Source organism: Filicampus tigris, chromosome 5 (assembly GCF_054856515.1).
Source record: "Filicampus tigris isolate MCC_2025a chromosome 5, RoL_Ftig_1.0, whole genome shotgun sequence".
NCBI lineage: Eukaryota > Metazoa > Chordata > Actinopteri > Syngnathiformes > Syngnathidae > Filicampus > Filicampus tigris.
This window is the reverse complement of record NC_141221.1, coordinates 21151719-21160138: the sequence shown is the minus strand read 5'-3', so window position 1 is coordinate 21160138 and position 8420 is coordinate 21151719.

Here is an 8420-nt window from a genome sequence, read left to right as displayed (position 1 = left end):
TTTTAGACATAAAAAAGCCCTTTCTCATAGACAACCATAAAAAGTGCCATTTGAAATTTATTTGCCAAGCCACCTGGGAGACAATACAAACTGGAAGAAGGAACTTTCGTCAGACGAGACCAAAATTTTACTTTTTGGGCGAAACACACAACGTTATGTTTGGTGTAAAAGTAACACTGCACATCACCCTGAACACACCATCTTAACTGTCAAACACAGTGGTGGCAGCATGGTTGGGGGCTGCTTTTCTTCAGCAGGCACAAGATAGTTAGAGTTGATGGGATACAGATCACATTTTCTGAACAAATGGCCCCAGGTGCTTCAATGGCCAAGTCGAAGTTCTGACTTGAATTCAATTGAGAATCTGTGGACAGATCTGAAAACTGCTGTTCAAAAACACTCTCCATCCGATCTACCTGAGCTAGAGGTGTTTTGCAAGGAAGAATCGGCAAACATTTCAGTCTCTAGATGTGCCAAACTGATATACAGATATACCCCAAAAGACTTGCTGTGATTACAAGTGAGAGAAAGTCAGATAAGAACTGAGAAGAAATAAGGCTAGATCTGCTTAACTAGTTTGGATATCTTGTCAACCTCTGAGCAAGCCGCTGTCTCCCATTATCACTGCAAGATTAGCTCTATTTAATATTAGATCACTAGTTAACAAACTACTGATTAATGACATCATTATATATTACGATCTTGACTTAATTCTCCCCAGCGAAAAAAGGCTAACAGAAGGTTGCCAAAACATTGTTATGAATGAGGCAACACCAATAAATTTTAGTTTCCTGAACAAATGTCGCAGTGGCAAAAAAAGCGGCGGAGTTGCTGCCATTTTTAAATCATCATTTCAGTGTAAAATTGTATTGGGTGATTTTAATTCATTTGAATATCTCAGTTTTTTAGTGAAAGGTGAGCCAAAGATTATTGTTGTAATCATTGATAGACCTCCAAGACAAAAATACAAGTTTATGGAGGAATTTGAAGAAATGCTGTCAGTAATCTGTACTGACTATGACTACCTGGTCATAGCTGGTGACTTTAACATTCATGTTGACAACAATTTGGATAGAAATACCAAAGAACTTTCTACTGTACCTGATACCTTTGGTCTCTCACAACATATAAAAAGTCCAACACATACTCAAGGTCACGTTCTTGATCTCATTATCTCGAAAGGTGTTGACATCTCATCAGTTGATGTTAAAGATCTGGCTATTTCAAATCATTTCTGTGAGTTCTTTGAAGTACAAATAATCCCAAAAGTTCAGTCAACATTGTGTCACTAAGAAAAGAGAACACAAGCAATATGTTTATGAAAATTATGGCTGCCTCAACAACTGTGAATGCAGGGACTGTTGATGAACTTCTGGATTAAATTTACCTGCAAATTTACCTGGATTAAATTTACCTCTCAAATGTCCTGGATGCTGTGGCTCCTCTCAAAACCAGGACCATTTCATGGCGACCTAAAACACCTTGGAGGTGCACTATGAATGACTTTGAAATCAAAGTGCAGGAAAGCGGAGCGTAAGTGGAGAAAACATACATGTTTAATTCTTTTATATATGTTAGAAACCCACTTTTATTTTTTTCTTTTAAATGTTTTTAAAGTTTTCTTCTAATGTGCTTAAATGTTGTAGTTTTGTTGGTTGCTTTTGTTTTCTCTACTTTGCTTTTGAAATGTTGTTAACTGTTGTGTTTGTAAATGCTTGTAGGTGTTGTCTTTGCTTGTGTGAAGCACATTGAGTTGCCTTGTGTATGAAATGTGCTATATAAATAAAACTGCCTTGCCTTGCAGTTGTAAAAGGTGGTCTACAAATTAGTCCGAATAAATTTGCCCGCCCCACTTTTCAGTTTTTTATTCATAAAAAAAGTTTTTAAGATATCGTATGAATTTCATTCCACTTCATGATTGTGTCCCACTTGGTGTTGATTCTACACAAAAAAAAATCCAATTTTATCATTGTTTGAAGCATGAAATGTGGCAAAAGGTAAACATTTTCAATACAATACTTTCGCAAGCCACTGTATATGTAATAATGTGTTAATGGTAAACAGTGAGCAATTGATGACGCGTTTATGTCATCAATGTTTTTACAAGTTGTGAACTTTTAATAATAGGTCTAAAGTTAAACTATTAGGTGGCAACTCATCACTCTGTTTTATGTTTAGATTTGGAAAGGAAATGCCAGCAATTTAAATGGGTTATTTCACAAATTCAGATATTCACTTTTATGTTTGTTCATAACGTATCATTTCATTTTTGCATGTGTTTACAATCTCGTTACAAACATTTTCTGGAGACCATTCATGAACGTGGCTCCATGAGAGTGTGTCTCGAAGTAAGCACCCGGGGGCGCTATACTGTAGCTGCACTGCTGCTCACCAAGACAGGTTGACATTTAGGCTGTTTTTTTTTTTTGTATTTTTTTTTATGCCTCTTATTGCATTAAGGTGACAATGAGACACTGCATTTTATTATGGAATTTATTTGATAATTGGGTATTTCTGTGGCTAGAATACTATAGATGACATGTTAAATGTCAAAGTGTTACCATGTAAACCTGTAATCGAGTCACTGCAAATACTTTTCTTCGTAATACGCTGTACATGCTCATCTTGTGCAGATCATGTTTGTCATGTTGATCACGAGCTGAATAATGTATATATTGATTACATTTTCAGAGAGAAGAAAAACATTTTTCTCCCTTTTAAGTCATTGCTTTATGAATATATCAAAGCCGCATTCTTATTGATTGAACAAAGTGTAAAAATAAACTGTGGCATTGTGATCACTCATCAAATAAACTATTGGAACATCAGAAGTGAGGATTGTGTGATTTTGTTTGACTGTTTGTAGCATTTTATTTGCGCCGATGAGTTCTTACTTCTGCATTGTTCCATTCTTAGTCCTGTTTAACAAAAATCACACACAGTCCAAATAGCTCAAAATTACAGTCTAAGGCTCTAATAGCAGTCTGGCTACATGGTCAAAGGTCATGAATTACTAATTACCTGCGGATTAAAAAATTACCTTCCAGGAAGCAAAAGCTTTACACATGGCGGCAGCAGCAATTTGAGGTTGATAATGGCTCCTCCTCTGTTCTCCCATCTCTTCTGAGTGTCATGAGAGTAAATTAGTTTTATCAAAATCAGTTTTGGCACGAACAACGGGCAATGGGGTTGATTGCCTTTAAAGCTACAGCAGATAATCACGTTCTTGTTCAAATTAATTCATGCAAGTATTAATTTGTTTGTTGATTGAAATCAAATTGAAAATGATTTTTAAATTCACACCATCCCCAGTGTGAGAATGACAGGCAATTCTTGCAAAGGTGATATGCCATGTTACAGAGGTGTGGTAGCACTTTGTGACACAGGCTAATGTCTTCTTTGATTGACAGCAGCACATTAAGACTGGCTTTGACCACGAAGATCCTCTACAAGGGGCTGTTATCATGACACCTGCCTTGAAAAAGTAAAGACATGAGAGTTTACTAGTGACAATGCTCTGTTTTTATCGACAATACCAGACCATTCATTTATAAATGTTGTTCACTAGCATTTTTATATCTAAGAAATGTTGGGTGTAATGTATAAATAACCAACAAGTGATTTGCATCATCATCCATCTGCCTTCTATCGTCCATATGCAAAGGAATGTTTAACCATGTGTAATGTTTAATCGGAACCAAATTGAATGCTTGATTACTTCTCTAATGGAGCACTCTAATTCCCATTGGTCATAGCCTATCACCATTACAATAATCGGGAATAATCGAGGCTCTATTAAGTCTTTCTAGGTGTTTCCATGATGAACATTTCTACTGTCTGTCTACAGCTAATTCACTATCTGTAATGACATAATGCGGTTAATTGTGTTGACGAGCCAAGTGCCTTCGCATCCTCAGCCCCCAGGCTGCATGTGTTGGAATGATGAATGTGTAAGCTTGTTGCATGGACAGATGGTAAGATGATATTTACACTTCTGTCTTAAAGGAGGCAGAGTGCAATGTTTTTCTCCACATACGTTCTACAATGTTGTTTCTGATCTTAAATGCTCAACCACCGTTACTTTTTCATAAAGTATCATGGAGTTATTTATATACAAGGCGTGACCGTTCCATTCCTACACTCACGCGCGCACGAGAAGATGGCACCCAGTCACTGATGGAAGGATTTTTCGTCTATCACAGCTGGCTTGAGATGTCATCACAGCTCTGGAGTGGAAAGCTCAGATTCTGATAGAGGCACTTTTGTCTCACCATAGTGTATCTGGACATCAGCACTCAGCCCTTGTCTTACAGCTTCAATCTTTTCTTCCCCATCAGATCTGAGGACGAAGAGAGCATAGAATGTCCCCTTCTTAACTTGATGACGGTGTTCTATAAGCAACCTGCTAAAGATGAGCTTTTCTGTTTCGTGTGCCTGAGTTTTGTGACACTATAGATGGGCACTTGACCCTTTTTTCGGTGGGTAGGTAGAGTCGCCAGCCCGGAACGGCTCCGGAGGGACCTCTCTCCGAGACTCTAACTCCGCGGCGCTGATTCGCCAGAGAGAAAAACAAGTGAGTGGGTGATTTGTCCACTGTTGTTCAAAACTTCTGTTTTTTTTTTTGTTTTGTTTTTTTATCATCACTGTGATAAAAATGCAACTAATGTGCAATAATGTATCTGGCTCTGTACAACCACCCAAGCGCTTGGAGGAAAAATTACGATACTGAAAGCTGACAGAAAAAGAAAGAAAAAAAGCCAACTCTTTGGAGGGCAAAATCTGAAATGAGACATTTTAATTCAATCGTTGTCACGCTACGTTCATCACACCCTGTGGATACGTCAATGTCAGAACAAAAATACATTATTCTACACAGTTATTGCTCAGTGGTGCAGTGCCCTGAAAGGTTGCGCTTTTGTACTCCGGACACTTAAGTCCCTCTCTGATGGTGTCAATCAAAACTGAGTAAAGACTTTTTGATAGAGCATTATTTATAGAGACTTGTTGTGACCCATGGCATTAATTTTTATTAACATTAATGCATCCTGGTGCATCCTGATAACTCATTGTGCGTGGGTGCTGTATGCCACCCCCATTTAGAAATCCTGCAACCTGAGGGCACTCGCAGCAACCCTTTTGGGTCAGATTTGTCATCTGTAATGTGCAAATTATTTATTTTTTGCCCTACATTAGCCTTCCTCAGTAATCTGTGTGGAATCTTGAAGGTAGTCTTTCATCATGCTTGGCTTTGCTTGTTCACCTTTTTAAAAAGTATCGATTCTGGGTTGACATTGGAATTAAAAGATGACCTTATTGATCCTGCAAACTTTAAGAAATGAACAACACTCCTTCAGTTCATTGTCAAATTATTAATGGAATAATTCATTGCTGTTTTCCTTTGAAATATAATTCACAGGTGAAAACTAGGCCGTGGCAAAATAAAGTACACATAATGTATTAGTGTACTTACCGTGTTTACCCAAGTGTTTTTAAAGTGTACACTCTAAAAACAGTTGGGTTATTTCATTAACCCAATTTTTGGATTGTTTGTGTTGGGTCAAAATTTCTTATAAATTAACCCAATTTTTGGTTCAAATTAACTATATGTTTTGTTATATGCCAGTAATGTTTTATGTTGGGTCAAAAATCAACCTTACAGGCCCATACACAGGTGCCAGATGTACAATTGAATTAAGTATGACTGGAAGCCATGACAGCCACCGACATACTGTTCATGTCGACACATCGTGGTCAAGTCAACGACACTTTTGACATTTGGATTTCTTCATTTATCACACTGTTTTGGTGAGTACTTCACACATTGTAATGTTTTGAAAACAAGTTGCTTGTAACTGAGCGTGTGTGTTGGACAGGACGAGTGCTGGGGAAAAAAAAAAGGCATTAGTCTGCTGCCATTGTAGGATGTGACACTTCAAAAGAACTGTGCATTGTCCAAATAATCTTCCATATTAACTTTATGTGTTTACTGTAATCCACAGGAACATTTCTATGATTACCAGAGTGGCTCTGGTTACCCTTCTTGGAGATTGAAAGCTGTTGAGCGCAAATCTCCTCAAGAGATCAATATATCTCAACACACTTTTCAAGATGGACCCACAACTCATCACAGACCGTGTGAAAGTGTGAGGCAGTTGTCTGGTGATGACCGCAAGGAAGCAATGCTTGGTTTAAAGAACTGAAATAAATTGTATACCATTTTACAAATGTATCTATCTCATGCACTGATTTGCATTTCCTGGCTGACAGCCAATCAGAGTTATTGTCACTGACACCACTTTGCAGACTGCCGTTGGTGTCCTATTCATTCAATTCATATCTAAAAAGCACCATGGCACAAAATATATCAATTCTAAAGACTACTTTTTAATTTAGATTATGAACATGAACATGTATGCATTCTACTTTATGAAACCATGACTGAGGACCGCACAACAAACAATGACCTCCCGGCCATTTATCAAAAGCATGTCACTGAGTAGGCTGAGATGAACTTTGGCTGCTCATGAGTCGCGACCATGCCACACGCCTGGGGACCGATTAGTTGGGCCGCACTAAAATCCACTTCTGCCTTTGCTTAATCAAGACCTTGGAACGTGTCAGCTCTAAAAATGGGCCCAGCTCTGACCAAATGTACATCATCCCCTACTGTTTTTGTTGCTGAAATTATGTCGATGTCACGAGCGATGTACCTGAAGATAAATACACTTTTTTTTAAACTTTCACTTGTTATTAATATATTTTTGGGGAAGGGGCAGTATCCTTAGCATGATAAATAAAATGAATAAATACATAAAATAGTGGAATAACCCAATTATTTGCATTGGTTTGACCCAATTTGTTGTGTTCATTTAACTCTAAAATTTGGGTCAAAATGGAATAACCCAATTTTGAAAACAATACAATGAAACATCTTTCAAGGTTCACAGGAAACATGACAGTAAACTCACGTTTATTTGCAACAAAGCTAGCACATGCTGTATGGACGTGACAAGCCGAGACACACACACTCTCTCTCACCCCTGCCTCTCTCCCTCTCTCTCTCTCTCTCTCTCTTAAAATAATTGTTTGATTTTGCACTATACAGGAATGATTTGCGGAGAATGCATTGTCTTGTTAACCTTGCCTGCAAGCTAAATTCTCGAGGCGTTTTTGAGTTCACACAACCCCGAGAATCCATCCTGTCCTGAGCCTGCTGATTTTCTATCAATCAGGGACTGCTCCAATGTGATCTGCTCGGGAAAGGCGTTCAGCACAACATGCGCTGATTGGGTGAAGCGGCAACTTGTGCACGCCTACCAAACTTTTGTTTTGACCAATCCTGACAACGGATAAAATGTCACTGGCATGCACCTTGTTTTGACCAGCAGAGTCCTCGATGATTGGCACAGATGGCATCATGGCGAATACTGATAGTTGTGGTTTTTGTAAAGTAAATGTGCGGAAAAGCAATCTTAAAAAACGCAACATTGATTTTTCAGTCAACCAAGAAAAGTTTTCATCACAGCCGCATATCCCGCTTGTGATTGGTCCGCACCACCAGAGATGGACGTTCTGTTCCAGGGACAGAACGGTCCGGCAGTCCTTCTCGGATGGACGCCCATTTTGGTGACGGAATACAATAACGTTTTTAAAAAGGACGTACTAAGCAAGGATAGGAGTGGGTTTTCGTCCGTCCCAGTAGTCGTCCCTAACCGGGTCAAGTACGGACGGATGTGTTGTGTTGGGTTCTGAAAGACCAGATGCTTTAATGAAACCAGTCTTTAAGAAATGGCCGCTATTTAGCATCGTGGGGGTATCTTGACCTGGCTCTTGGATGCCACCTTTGTCCACACTCCCCCACTCAATGACCACTGCTTTGCTTTCGGGTCCTGACGATCCAGCTGGCAGCCCAGCGCCACCTTGTCTGCAGAGGCTGGGGGTTCGGGTTTCATAGCAAATTCAACATGCGCACAAAAAAGGTTCGGGCGAGGGACAATTAAAAATCAGAATCCACACAAAGACAGGCAATTGCTCCAAGGGATGGCGGATGGCAGTAGTTCTGGAGGGAGTAGAGCAAGCAGGTTGGCAAAGTCGTATTTACGGAATCCGGGCTACAACGAAACGCTTTAAAAAGGTTTTAAAAGAATCAGCTTTAAGTGCTATCGATTCTCACCTGATCATATCGGAAAGGAGAAGGGAGTCAACCAATCGAGTACGGGGGTTTCAACCCTCCAATCTTCTCTCTGTGTCATGATCTGTCTGTCTTGTTGGCTTTTTTTTAGTTTAAAGGTCAAGGAGCAAACATTGAAAACGTTTCTGTAGCCCTCTAGAACTCCTTTACAATGCATAACTGTCATTAAAATGTGATTAGGTCGTTGGTAGACAGCAGTTTAATCACTAAATACAATTCAGAATGTGTG